The following is a 14,977-nucleotide window of genomic DNA, read 5'->3' as shown; positions in this document are numbered from 1 at the left end:
TAACTAATCTGGACCTATCAATTCATATTTAAAGAATCGTTTATGCGAGCAATTGGAAGTCGAGCATGTCGTGAAGAGTAATTGCGAGAGGCAATGTTTATTGCTACCGTTAATTACTTTATATCAAATCGTTACCGTCACGCCATAGTCGTTTCGTGATATAATCTATTACATCGATGTCATGCAATCCTTCTACGATATCAAAGCGCCAAACGTCATCGACGTGGGCGAGAAGAGAAGGTATCCGACTTGTAAACTCCGATCGTGTACACTTTTCGCGGTGAAAGCGTTATCTAATGATCACGATTTGCATTAAGCAGCTGTTTCGATGGCTGAATTATGCAGGCTTTGTCTGTTTGCGATTATAACACTTGATTGTTAGACACTTTACTTGGGACTGGAGTGGTAAAAGCTGCGCAGGAATGAAGATCAACATCGATGCACTTTAATAAGTGAAACGCTGTCGAATAATTGATTTTATTTATCAACGATAGTTGACAGTGTTTTAAAATTATTCTGAAAGGAAATTGTTTTGTCCGTTTAAGAATCTATCATTTTGTTGAACTCTTGGTACCATTTCGTATTCTCTATCTATTGTGGAATTTGAGGTTGAAATTCAGTTTAATTTTTCTAGTAATTTGAGAGAAAGTTATTTTATATCATATAGATACATAAATAGGATAATCCAATCACTTATTATAATATCGACAATTTATGACGCATAACAATTATTAAACACAACACACACTTTTTATGAATGAATAATTAAAGGATTGCTTTTATACAAGTACAATACCAACAAATAGTTTCATACGAAATACTTTTTTTTATTCACTTTTCCGCTCGTTATTAAAACAGTTACTATTGTTGTGAACATGTATAACATCTATCGTAACAGTTTATTTGTTATTCTTTCCTGCAAGCATACTACCAATATGAGTATTTTTCATAAATTTATTTATTATATAAATATTTATTATAAAATACTACGAATTTAAAGCGTATCTGCTCATATTTAATTAGTTAATATATTACCGTACCTTTATGCCTCACTGAAAATTCCTGTAATACTATACTATTTGATTATTTATCTCATTATCTATTTCTACGAACGACTCAAATATGTGTCACTATAATATAATTCGACACCACTGGGTATACATAGAATTCTCTTACTATCAAGATCTAATCTTCAAGCATCGGGGAATGCTCGAGCGATTAAAAGATACGAATCAACGTATCGCAACGGGTCGTTAACGGAAGCCGGCGTCAATTTTCCAGAAAAAAAGCCACGAAGCATTTAACGAGATCAACGATATCCCTAACGTACATGGGTATTATAACGAGCCTTAGAAAGCGAGACGCCGCTTTAATCCCTAACACCATTCTCTCGAAAGTGCCCGCATTGTTCCACGAATTCTATTAGCTGGTACCACTCACGATATTGTTAATATTCAACTAGTAGAAAACTACTATTATTACTGCCATTATAACAGTAAACATAAAGCGATACATCTATTGTACTGTAAACAATAGACCAGTCTATATCAATTATTTTAAGATAGATGTTTGGCACTGCTGTGTTACCTTTTTCTTTTTACGGTTAAGGGCTCTGTTTAGTGTGATGCTTCAGAAATTGTGTAAAATTTGAGAACTTTAAACAAAATTTGCTGGATATAAAATTTTTAGTGTTTAGAGTTTATTGAAATAATATATGGTTATGCACTGTGTGTACATAAAAATGAAGCTCTACGTTTGGTATGATAACTTTTGCACTAGTCACCATAATCATGAGATTACAAACATTTTTATTCAGCATAAACGTGATTTTTTATTTTTCTTTTAATGAAAATTTGAAAATTTGGCGTATACTTAAGAAAACTTTGATTTTTTCATTAATTTTGTTGCTTTAAATGGCAAATCGATTGGCGTATAGGTTGTAGAGATACCATGCATACCAGTTTGAAAAGTGGTAACCTGGTAAAGTGTGACATGTATATTGTGAGCTGAGTTCAAAGTTCCATAACTTTGATAATTTTTCGAACTGTTTGTTTGAACAAAATATTTTGTAGTCCTAAAAATTAAAAATTGTGAAGGAGAAAGGAACTCAATTTTTGTTCATCTTTAAATTAAGAACACATGTGTGTGTCACATGTTTCCGATAGAACTGGCAACGACGTACTACGTACGAACGAATACAAACAATTCTACATTCCAAGTCATGGATCGTCACAGTTCATAGCAAAATTACACGAATCGGTTAATCGTTTGAGGCTTTCGGTTAAAGCCCAACAGAAGTGGTCGACGCAGATAGCACAGGATCTACTATAATGAGAAGGTAACCTAGGTATTCCTCGCAGCACAATTCGATCGCTCAATTAAACGAAGAACGTATCACCAGGAATGACAGACAGAATTTGGTCTAGGGCTAAAACATGGCAAAGGAACGTAACCCCAACGAGTGCGCAACAGCGATTCAACAGAAAAATAGCCACGGGACGTAGATGATCGGGATATCGATCCGCCAAGCAGCTTTTTTCCACGGCTCGAGGTCGAAAAGGAACGACAGGACACACGGCAGGGAGACAGAGAGAACTGGGCTCGGTTCCGAAGGCGACCTTAATTAATTAACGAGGCAACGCTCCAAGGATCGCCGCGGCTCGTCGTCCGTCCGACGGCGTTCTTCCGGGCGTATCCACGCTCTCTACGGTGTGCTAATTCGGTTAAATGGTTAATTGCTTAATTTCATTTAATACGCCTCCGCTCCGGATGGCTGCTTCCTGACCACCCTGCCCCCTTCCCTGTTTAGTCCTCTCTTGTCCCTGTATAAGTCTTTCTTTTCGATCGGTCCTCCGCTTTCTTGTTCCCGGTCTTTGAGTCCTTTCCTTCTCCTACCAGCGTCACGACGCGTCCTGTCTTCTCGAGGACGGTTCTACTTAGCCGTTGGAGGACTCGCCAGGAGGACGATCGACGCGAACGAGAAGGGAACGTTTCCGTCGTGCCCGTTCCATTCTCGGCGCGCGGGGTCGATGAACGTTCGCGATCGCCGCAGAGCCCCACGAAAGAAAGAAATCGCGGGCATAATTAGCGAATGATTGATCGATGCGTGTCGCCTGAGCTATGCATGCGCATTGCTCCTTCGATGCGTCCTCATCTCTCTTTCGCCCATCTTCCGTTCCTTCGTGTTTCTCTCTTCTCGTCGTTCGAGATCCGTTCCCTTGCCTCCTCGCCGTTGTGCACGTTCGATCCCCGAGTGCCCCCCTCCCGGTTAGGGCCCAGATCTCTTTTTCTTTTGCCTTAATTTAGTGGCCATCCGCGGCGAGCATACGCCCCGACAAGAGCGCGCATGCACGCGTGCATTCGCTGTACGTGAAGAGGATCGTGCGTGCGCGCACGCATATTCGATGCTTTTTGCACGTTACTTCGATCCACAGCGCCGATCACGATCAAACATCATGGATCTCTGTTTATTTATTCGGAAATTATTGCGGACCCGTGATCCTCGTTAACGATCGACGTGGTATTTTTCGGGACTGATCGTAAAAGCAATTCTGGAGGACGTTCGAAACTTTTAGAAAATTAGAAACTTTTGTAAAATTAATCAACCTCCTACCTACCACTTACTTTGAACTAATTAACGAGTATTTTTAGCGGAAACATTGTCGGTAATTACGGAAAATATGTTTGAAGTTGAGGGAGTTTCCTTGTGTTTCGGGTTGAAAAACAACCAATTCTAAGAATTTTTATTTATGAAAAATATACATGTCGAATTGAGTAACCTCCTATATTTTCGAAGTCGGTTAAAAAAATACGTCATATTTATCCCTTTTAGTACCATACAGACAATATATCGATTATCGGCTTTGTGATTTTTGCGAGAAATACCTCTTGAATGAATTTTTGTCGTTTTTGAGCTGAACAAGAATGTTTAAACATGTTTAAACGTGTTTCCCCTTAGATATGTTTTCTCACGTTGATTTGTGTATGAGTATAAAAGTAGGTACACTTGATGAAATTTGTATTATTTATACACCTTTTCTTGAAAAGTAACCAACATATTTAAGAATTTTTTAAAAATACCATTTTAAAGTTATATTTTCACTTTTGATCTATGTTTATTTTTCACAATTTTTTGTAACTTATACACATTGACATATTACAGTTCAATTTACGATCTTACATATATATTATACAAACTATTCTTGTTTTTACTTAATAATAAACAAGTTTACATCCCTTTATATCTAAATATGACCAACGTATGTTCAAAAACATAGTTGCAATCAATGAAAGAATTTACTTACAAGCAATCGATGTATATTATGCGTTACCTTTACACTTGAGTTCAACGTTAATTAAGAAAACATTGTACATTTTTCGACCCGGGACACGAAGGCGCTCCCCTTATCGCGAGTGCTCGCCGTTCACAGACGCGAGAATTCGATTTATCTCTAACACCACGACTGTCTCTTCATCGAGTTTATCATAATTAACAGGAAATCGATCTATGGCTTTCAATCGTGATCCTGGGGGTCCCGAGACTGCCGCGTCGCTAACCAGCAACCGGTGTTAATGGAGGAAAGAGACTCTCCAAGCAACGGGGAGTCGTGGGTTTGATTTTCTTGATGGATCGATCGATCGATCAACAGGATGGATCGTTCACGCCTCGCTGGCCAACGCGCGCGAAACCTTTCGCCCGATGACCTCGGACAATCCTTCGGACGTAGCTGTATAATTTGATACTAATTTATTCGCCTAATCCCGTCCTAGGATCTGAGCGTTGTTGTGACCGACTGCGTTAATCCGACAGACAAATCCCAATTTTAATGCTTTCACGGTATCCTGGCTCGCGAAATAAACTGAACGACTTACTTCCTCTCGGGACACGTGTACCTCTGGCGGCCATTAATCATGGATTCCGTGTCGAACCCTTTTTCTAAGCACGTTACGCGTGAAGTTAAATGATGGAGTCGATTCTTACAATAGGTTCTGGTCTAGTTGCTGCTCCTGCCAACGATCACTTTATTTATCGTAGAACATTACGACTTCGACGTGATCTATTTAAACTATTTATTTATTCATTTACGAAGAACCTGCAGTGGTAGTAATAGTTGCATTTATTTGTTATTATTTGCTTATCGTCTGGAATAAGATGAAAGACAATAGAATAGAAAGAGAGTAAATTAGATACATGAAAACTCTAATGAACATAGGAACCACTACTTATGAACTGTACGTAAAGCTATGTGTAAAGAGGTGTGGTGGCATCCTCCGTTCCTCACCACCAGAGGGAAACCGCGCGTTTCTCGCAACTACTCGGCCGGCCTAACATTGCTATATAAGCCCTTTCCGACCAAACTCCAAATATCCCGGCGTCTAAGGTACGGGTCTGCTAGCAAGCCTTACTGATGAGTCCACTAGCAGGCCCAGGACGAAACGCTCCCTTCCTTCTTTTCTCACCTCTCCCGCGCTCCCTCCACAGATACGACACTACCACAGAGGTGAATTAACGTTTTAGTAATTTCCAAGTTGTCTTGGAAAGACGTGTTACATGTTTATATTTTGAAGTTATGCCATGTAAAACGTATGTGTGTAAAATCCTTTTTAATAATATGAATATAAAATAGGCATACTAAAAGCGAGAGATGTGAGTAGTGTAATGCGTATAAAAGAGGCGAAGAGCTCAGGCTGCAGAAATTCCTGCAAATATACATTGGTATCGTTTTTTTCAAGCTATTGTATATTGCAATTGTTATTTGATTTAGAAACGCTCCTATAGACGGATACGATCGAACGTTCTGGCAACATTAGTAATCATTTTCGTTTCCTTGACAGGTAAAGCTGCGCCAAGCAATAAAATTCGAATGTTTCTCTAAACGGTGGAAGCGAATCCCTCGTAAGATGACGATCCCGGTGTAAAAGTCAATAAAGATACGGATTACACGGGCAGAGAGAGACCTGTAAATGCGCCATCGCGGTGCAGCTTGAACCACTCTGTTTTACGATTCTGTTTTGAATTTCGCGCGTCTATCGTTCCATCAGTAAATTCGACCGAAATTTATGCTAGTGGTGGTATCTGGAATTCATAATCATTCGTAATCCTCTCTCCTCGATGGGCATCCTCGAGGCATCGTTGATTTTGGGATTACTTGGATTAAAACCGTTTGAATATTTATCAATACCACTAAAGACAACTCCACTAGTATGGATTTTGTGTATTTTAATTTTACACGTACTTTTCCTTTTTTCCTTTACTCGGTACTAGCTGTCGCAAAATTCACAATAGGAGATTCCAAAGCAAATGTTTAGCGATGGCTAAACATTTCTATTTAAATGTTAAGGCATATACACATGCTTACACATGTTCTGTTCCATCCATAGCGCGGTTCTTTACGATTGAATCTTCGGGGTTGTAAGAATCGTTACCCTAATTGTGAATGAGTATAAGGTTACATTCGTTTTCTTGCACCGCAAGTTTTAAATGCGGCGCGATGCTGCTTCTCGTCGATTGCGAAATATGTGATTGTACTTCCGGTGATAGAGTGGCGTGTATTTGTAACGACTTGCTTCGATGCCGGTCCGGTAGGGGAGCGGAGCGTGTTCTCTAAGTCTTGTCGTATTTCTTTACTTCGGTGTGTTTATTTGTATCTAATGAATCCTATTTTTCTTTTGTTGTAACATGCGCGTTATATATATTGTTGATCTGCAGACGAAGAATATATTTTTTTCCTTTTGTATATTACGTTGTGGTTGAATGTTCAATAAATGTACCTTTCCTCCAACCATAACCTCATCAACAATGAGAAACGTCACGCGCCAAATTAATTATATACTACTAATCTCGAACGATAGATTGTAGACGATAGTGGTCTCGGACGTAAGACCGTAAATTCGAGTGTTCCTGTTTGTCCCGGACGATGGACTTTGCGAACAGTAATACTCACCTCGATTGATAGACTGTTTCGTACGATTGTGAGTTTGCGATGAATGTTTCGACAGTTTTGACTGTTCGTTTGGACGATTCGGAACGTCACGCTGAGTCGGTGCCATCCCCGTAAGTCAACGAGATACGCAGTTTGGAATTGTGCAATTCGTACGAAGCCCAATCTGCGTGTCTACACCCACCCTCTTCGTAACATCTACGAAACGTAATGTTGTTGAGAAGAGGGTGAGTAGTCGTCTTTTTACAGGACGTGAAGAACTCAGGTGGTGACAGCATGGCCTGTGCCGTGGGACTTAGCGAAAGTCGACACTTTCGCCAAGTGGGACCCTTATGTTGCACAGGTGTACATCAAGCCTTGAGTTCTCCAAGTTTAGGACAATTACGACTATTCAGAACGAAAACTAACGATATTTTAAGGGTCTCAAACGAATCCAGATAAGTAATTGTTTAAATACAAAAACAATACAAACTATACATTTAAAAAATAAAAAAAACCTTGTATGAATTAGTTAAATAAAAATTAGAACTGGCATAACAAAAATGAGACTAAAACCACGTTGAACATAAATAATAAAATTTTGTTCGCATAACTATTCAATCGAATTAACGTCTGAAATAAATTACTGTCCTGGGTATCGATTAATCCTCTATTATCGTAAATAAAATCTTGCAAAAATCTATTCTTACCCTATTCTAATAGAGCGGAGAAGCGTGTCCAATGATCGTGAATTTCTGTTGATGGATCGAGGTTACTTACCTGAAACAGAGAATAAATAGAAGATTAGTACACAGTGGCAGCTTTATGAAAAGCTATAAAATTCCGCGCACGAAACAGGCCGTGCGCTTAAAACAATAAACGCTCCACGCACGGTGCCCCGAGTTATCGCGCATAAAATAGAATACTCGCACGCTATCTTAAAGTATCGCCCGTTTTGGTAGCGCGTGTGGTCCCCGACGGAGATTCCTGGGCGTTTAATTAAAACTTGCAGGGTCAAAACGACCGCTTAACGTCGCCGTAAACAACGATCCACGCCGTACGGGACGACGAATCACGGATATTATGATTCTATTATATCAATCATAAATTCGGTATAACGATTCTCTTATGCGACGGTCAGGGTGCTGGCAATCGCGTCTCAATGAGAGGAGCAGATTATCGCTGGAAAAGGCAAACGTTACGCAGTCCGGTTTACGATGAAGAAACAACGCTCGCGACTGTTTGGTAATTGCAAATGCCAGACGAACGATCGAATTGGGTGTAGTATTTTTATGCACCTCTTCGCGAACTGTATCAGAAATTAGGCGATGGCTCGATAGGATGAAGCACAGTGGAACACAATTGTTGGTATACATAACACGTATGATAACATACACATTGAAACGGTATGGAAGGAACTCAGAAAATAATAGAGTTTTTTTTAACTTAGATTTTATAACACGTTCACGTGCACGGAAACTCCGGTCCAAGAAAAGCGCACCGGACTCTCGCGAAATTTATAGTTCTCCTAAATCGTTGTCTTTTTACAAATCAATCAATAGTATTCTTCGCTGATATAAAGACCATACATATATATGGACACAAATCTCTTCAGCTCATATAGTCTATTCGTCAATTTAATATTATTGCAGCTTATGGTATGAAATGAATAGTATCGAGACAATTGCAGCATGATACATATTTTCCAGATACGTAGATAATAGAAGAATTCTTTAGTAAGAAGAAAGTTCTTGATAAAATTGTGAAAAGACCAAAATATTATAAAGATTAGTATACTAGGTAATCTTTTAATTAGTTTTTGACGCGTATAGTCAGTTCAATTACGCATCATAATTTTGGAGCAAGTCTAAGTTGTACCTCGCTAAGACTTTAAAATAAATATAGCTCCCGAAATAAATTTTATATAACGTTTAACTTAATTCCAATATTATTTTATTATCATCTTCATTCGAAAGCTAACCGGTACGAATAAATTCTGGCCCACCGTGCGACGGATGGAAGAAAAAGAGGTGGGATCTCGTCGAACGCCATGGCGAGTTGTCGAAGACGCGACGTGGAAAAGGGAGAAACGGACGAAGGGGTGGTACGGCAGCAAAAGAGAATGCGGTAAGTAAGCATGCCTTCGTCTCAAGATCAAAGATCAATGCCCACTCGAGTCGATTTGAAACGCGAGCGCATTGCATAGTCGCGCAAACATTATTATACCCCTGTCGACTTTATACACAGTGCCTGGGTCGGTATACGCACTCTCTCTCTCTTTTCAGGTTTCGTTCGTTCGCCCTTCCCCCTTCCTCCGCGTCTTCCTTCCGTCTTTCTCCCTTCTGGTATATCTTCTTTTCCTCCGTCGAATCCGTTTCCTTCTCTCGAACGTGTAACGCGCGTACATCGGGGGAGAATGCGAAAAGGGAGTAGGATGGATAGCGCAACGCGGTCCCGGTGCAACTGTATGTTAATCGAATGCGCATCCGAATACGGAATAAGGATGGAAGCCATCCAGTTTGATACACCATTCTGCCTACGTCCCCCCTACCCTTTCGACTGCTCGTCATCCACCTCTTCCTCGTCATCCTCGTCTCTTCAGCGCTGCCTTAACCCGCCATCGTTCCTCTTCCTTCACGGACGTCTTCGTCCTGCGGTCGTCGTCGTTTTCAAGCAATAAGAGGACGCCGCTACTCCGTCGACACTGCATGAGAATCGAAAACGATTCTCCATTTTTTTTCTCCGATCCAGAGATTCTTAACCTTTTTAAGCTTGAGGCACAATTTAGAAGAGTGATGGAGAACAGAGATGTCACATATTATCAAATGGAAAGAAAAGAATTTCTGTTCCCGAGGGATTAAGGTTCTACATGTGGGTATGGTATTAATATAAATTGGAGCCATTTTTAACCGACTTCGAAAAGGAGGAGGTTACTCAATTCGACATGTATATTTTTTTCTTAGAGTTAATTCTTCGTATAAAAGGAAATTGCAATGTCCTAAATTATTTTGAAATTGGAAGCTTCGTTAACTAGATACAAACAATAGAAATTTACTAGTGTAACTCTTGACGCACGCCATTTTTATTTCAGTCAACTGATCGCGCAGCTGTGCATGTGCACGATCAACAGGTGTCCACTATTTATACTGAATTGCTTACATCTCGATACCGAAGCCTCAGATTATAAAATGGAACAGGAATTTTGATTCATATTGCCAAAGGTCCCACAGTCCCTTAAGTATCGTGATTGTTTCGTTCGATGATACTTGAAAGTTAACTAATGATATTTTAATATGTCACATATTTTAAAAGTAGCAACAGTGACGCTTATATGTTACAAAAAGATTTCTAAAAGAACATGAAAAGGTATATTATTGTGACTCATACGTTTGAGACTTCTAGCAATGCTATTGGTGGACTGTTTGGTGGTCTTGAAGGCTAACACTGTTTTAACCATATTTATTGGTGTTTCAACACAGAGGGTCTTCGAGTCTTCGCAACCGACAATTATTTGATCGAAAATTAATGAATCATGTACGACACAAGCCGCTATTTATAATGAAAATGATCAAAATTGAAAAAAAAAATCAAAATTCATTAGAAATCTTACAAATAATTTATAACCATTTGTAGACAAAATTATAAAAATTCCAGATTTATCAGTAAAAAATATATACAGTGGGTGTAGAATGTATTCGTACACCGATCAAATTCCTAAAAACCTTTTGTGAAATTGTAGTTTATTAATTTCTATTTTTATAATCAATGATATTCTACATATTCTCGGAAATCTTTAGAATAGATATAGTCCAAACAACAGTTATTAGTTTATATAATTTGCGAAATTAACAAGTAAAATACGAACAATTGGTAGAAAAATGGAAACAATAAATATTCATAGTTGTTAGAATATAGTATAAGAATTGCAGCAATTATAAAATCAAAATGAAATCCCACGAAGTATTAATTATTTATAAATTAATGTAAATTAATGTGAATTTCATGTTTTTTTTTAACGAAGTTTTGAAAATTTAACATTCGTTCGAATACTTATTGCTTCTATATTTCTATCCATTTATTGTTTTCTCTTGTTAATTTTGCAACTTATATAAATAACTAATTTTTTTTAGACTGCATCTATTGTAGAGATTTCCAAGAATATGTAAAATGTCATTGTTTATAAAAAAGAAGTTAATAAATTACAATTGAACGAATTTTTTGTTTTAATTGACTAGTGTACGAATACTTACTACACCCACTGTATATACATGTCAAATTGAGTAACCTCCTCCTTTTCGAAGTCGGTTGAAAATATAAGCAAACGAATAAATCAGACGCACATTCTTGGGTAAACAACATTTAGTCGTCCGTGGAAGATGAACAGTAGTAAACAAATTCATTTGTTATCGTTATTCCTCAGAATAAATTTGGAATTGTTTATTTTTTATTCGGTATAACAGTTTCGCAACCCTGTTTATAATACTGTGTCAGCTTCAGAGACATGGTGGTTAAGAATGAGTATTCTCGCTTCATTCTCGTCCCCCACGTTCCTCCGACTCCGTCTCGTCCCAGCCGCCTTCGTGTATATCGGCACACGGTGTACGTCATACCCGTAATCCATTACGGAATTTTGTATGCATATACGATATCGCATATGTTTATGCGTGCGTACGCAAACACGCCACGGAATTAATGCGATATACCGGCGCTCGGAACCCTAGGATAATCGCGGTCCGTGTTTGTGTGGCTGCGAAAATGTCGCAAAGTAACGATCATCGGGCCGTGACGGTGATTTAGCTCGAAAGGGAAACGGACATGGTATTTTACACGTTCGGCTTGGGTTCGTAGCGAATACTCGCGTGTATACGTGCCAAGCGACCTCGAATACGATTATTCCAACCATTGCGAGTCGACTTTGAATGGATTGCTCGCGCTATTGACGTTTTCTCGCTCTGTGCTCGCGTTTCATCCCCTGATATCTTCAATTTCTCAACTGATGAGATTATTCTAGGCTAATCGTAAATTTTGAACTGAGTGTCTGGTATTTCGAAACATTTTATACATAGGCAGTCGTTCCAACCTCTCACCACATTATATTAAATCAAATATCGCGATAAAATTCTAAAAATTTGAAGTTTTGTTGAATTTTATGCTTATGATTATGTTAATCTTACACGTAATAGGAAAACAGGGTGTTCATTTGAGTCACACCACATACAGTGATTCGCATTAATATTCGGATAGAGCGTAGTAGTAGTAGTATCTTGTACTTCTGTGAACAATGTATCTGGAAAGCTTGATAACGTTCAAAAACTCATTCATATGAAAAGTATTAGTAGTGAATGTGGAATGTAATGGTAAAAATACTTCATTTAATATTCGACAATTAGTTATGTATCATCAGAAAAGGGGCAAGTCTTATATAGAAATTGGAAATTTATTAAATGTAAGCAAGAGTACAACAGCTATTTTTAGGTATTTGAAAGTATATTCGTAAACATCGAATCGATTCTAATCTGTTCGATTTTCGCAATAAATACAACAAAATTAGAAAAATAAAAATATTGTATATTTTGGATTAGGTAGTCCTAAATTTACTACAAAATTTCACAAGCAAGCCAGCAGCAGAGTTGTTCGTAAACTGTCATATATAAATAAACTTAGTCGAAGGAATAGTTCGTTGAAAACTTCTCAGGATAACATAAAAAAAAACATAGTAGAATAACGTTATATTTGCGGATAAAACAAATTTAACTAAAGGATGAAAAGTGGCGTGAAAGTTAATCACAAACTTGAAATAAAACATCTCTCACCTATTGTGAGACATTCTGTGTCGTTTATTTATTATACAATTAAAGCCATCATTTATATTTTTCTATTCGAACATATTCGAACCATGGAATGAATGTTATTTTTTTGCTACATCATAAAATATTAAAATATCACAAATGTGCGAGGCAACACAATGGTAGAGTTCATATAATTGATGATTCAACAGGCTTAAAATTATATGTTGCCAAATTGAATGAAACCAGTACCCTCTAAACAATCCACCGATCATACTTTGGTAGGTGAATCGTATGCACCTCCGTTTCCTGATTTATTAAAATCAGTCAACGACCTCGAGCATTCGTTCTCATCGACCACGTAATTTCGCAATGCCATTCGCTGTCGGGGGGCAAGTGCATCGGGACACGGCAGTCCAGACCCGCCGATCAGTCTGCACAGTGACGTTTCCCTCTTCGTCCCCAGGATGGTACCACTAGGCCCGTGCACGGTCGCGTCCGTCACAGGAGACCGTTGCGCAGCCTGACGTGGAAAACGAGCCGGTATAAAGCACTGCCGGGTCTGTCGACGGAGTCCGATGGCGAGTATGTCCACGATGCACCTCAGGTGGTCCCCCGATGGTCCGAGACTCGATCGCTGAACTCCCCGACGAGCGTTCGCAATAAATTGGAATTGTCCGCGCGATTCCAACGCTGCACACGCTTAGTATAGTCTGCTGGACCTAGGAGCAATGGACAATGGAGTAGAGAGCGTTCTCTAGTCATCTGTCAGTGGCCAGATAAAGTTAGAAAGTACTGGTGCTGGGGAACAAAAAAAATGAAATCTTGGTCACCTGATGTGTTGACTCGGCCGGCTAAGAAATTTGCGACACTTGTAGGGGAAATAATTAATTTCACAAATTAGATAAAAGTTGAATGCTGAAGTTGAAACTGGAATATTCTAAAAAAGATACCGCTAAACTGCCCCCGAACTGTTAACGCCCAGTACTTTTCGCGAAAAATGTCTATATATTCCTTACCAATTATAACACTACAAATCATATAAGAATTTTATTCCACTATGTAATTACATTAAATACTAGTTGAAATCTTTTTAGCATACACCGAACCAAAAAGTTTTGTTGCAGCTAACGTTTGAAACGTCCTCTATGCGTCAGAAAGAAATGGCCGCGCAAGAAAAGTTTTAATTAAAAGGAGAAAGTCGCAAAAGTAGTTTAAACGTGATTTACCAGTAGCCTGTGTTCCGGTAAGCGTGTTCCCTTGAAAAATCTTGGAAAATCTTGCATGGAATTATCGCAACGCGGCGATAAAGGCACTGGAATTTCATTTTCCACGTAAACGCTCGACGCAGGCAAGACCACGAAACGATAAAAAAGAGGAGGCTTATCGGGTCAGGCATCGTGCGCGCAACAAATAAGGAAAGAAACACCAACCGGCATCAGGAAATCGCGACAAGCACGTTCACTCGACGTGTACCTCATCCTTACACGACGTACTTCGACGTGAGTCTAACGACTCCCACTGGATGCTTCCAATCCGCCTCACGTTATCGAGCTGGGCCGTCTCTGCTTGCTACCGAACGGCTCGGTAATTCGAAGATCGCTTGCGAGAGATCCACCGCGTGGAAAAGAGATCAGCCCCTCGTAGAAGGCCAACTAGGAGCCACCAAGGACGACCGAGAGACCTTTCAGGCACTCGTTTTCTTCAAGTTTATCTGCGCCGCTGACAGGTGACTCGGAGAACACCCTCTACTCCTTCCCCTATTCGCGTGGCGTATTCCAATTTATTGCGAACTCGTTCGTCGAGGAGTTCAGCGATAAACGTCATGGATCGAAACATGCGGGGATCACCTAGGTGTGTCTTTTCCGAAAAATATAAAAACAATTTTGCTTGATAATGTATGCACGCATAAATGCATTGCTTCTTCGTTAATTATACGTACCGTATTAATTTATTATTTATACATTCATGTATAAATTGATTATTTATTGATTACTGTACGTCCAATTTTTAATCCCTGCATTGTGAAATTTCATAAACGCGTACATATGATAAGATCATTTTGATTCGTGGATTTCTACCGAATATAGAGATGTCATTAATGGAATGACTCGAGCGTTACAAGTTTGTTATGGAACTTCGTTATAGACCAGAGATTCACTAATGCAATGTTCGGTATGGTTAATTCCAGTGGATCTTGACATATACGTACTTCTCAGGTGGTACCGTCTCTTGTAAGGAGCTCACTGATCAAACTCAAACTGTGAAAAC

This window comes from Hylaeus anthracinus, unplaced genomic scaffold, assembly GCF_026225885.1.
Source record: "Hylaeus anthracinus isolate JK02 unplaced genomic scaffold, UHH_iyHylAnth1.0_haploid 12001, whole genome shotgun sequence".
NCBI lineage: Eukaryota > Metazoa > Arthropoda > Insecta > Hymenoptera > Colletidae > Hylaeus > Hylaeus anthracinus.
This window is presented reverse-complemented; position numbering follows the sequence as displayed.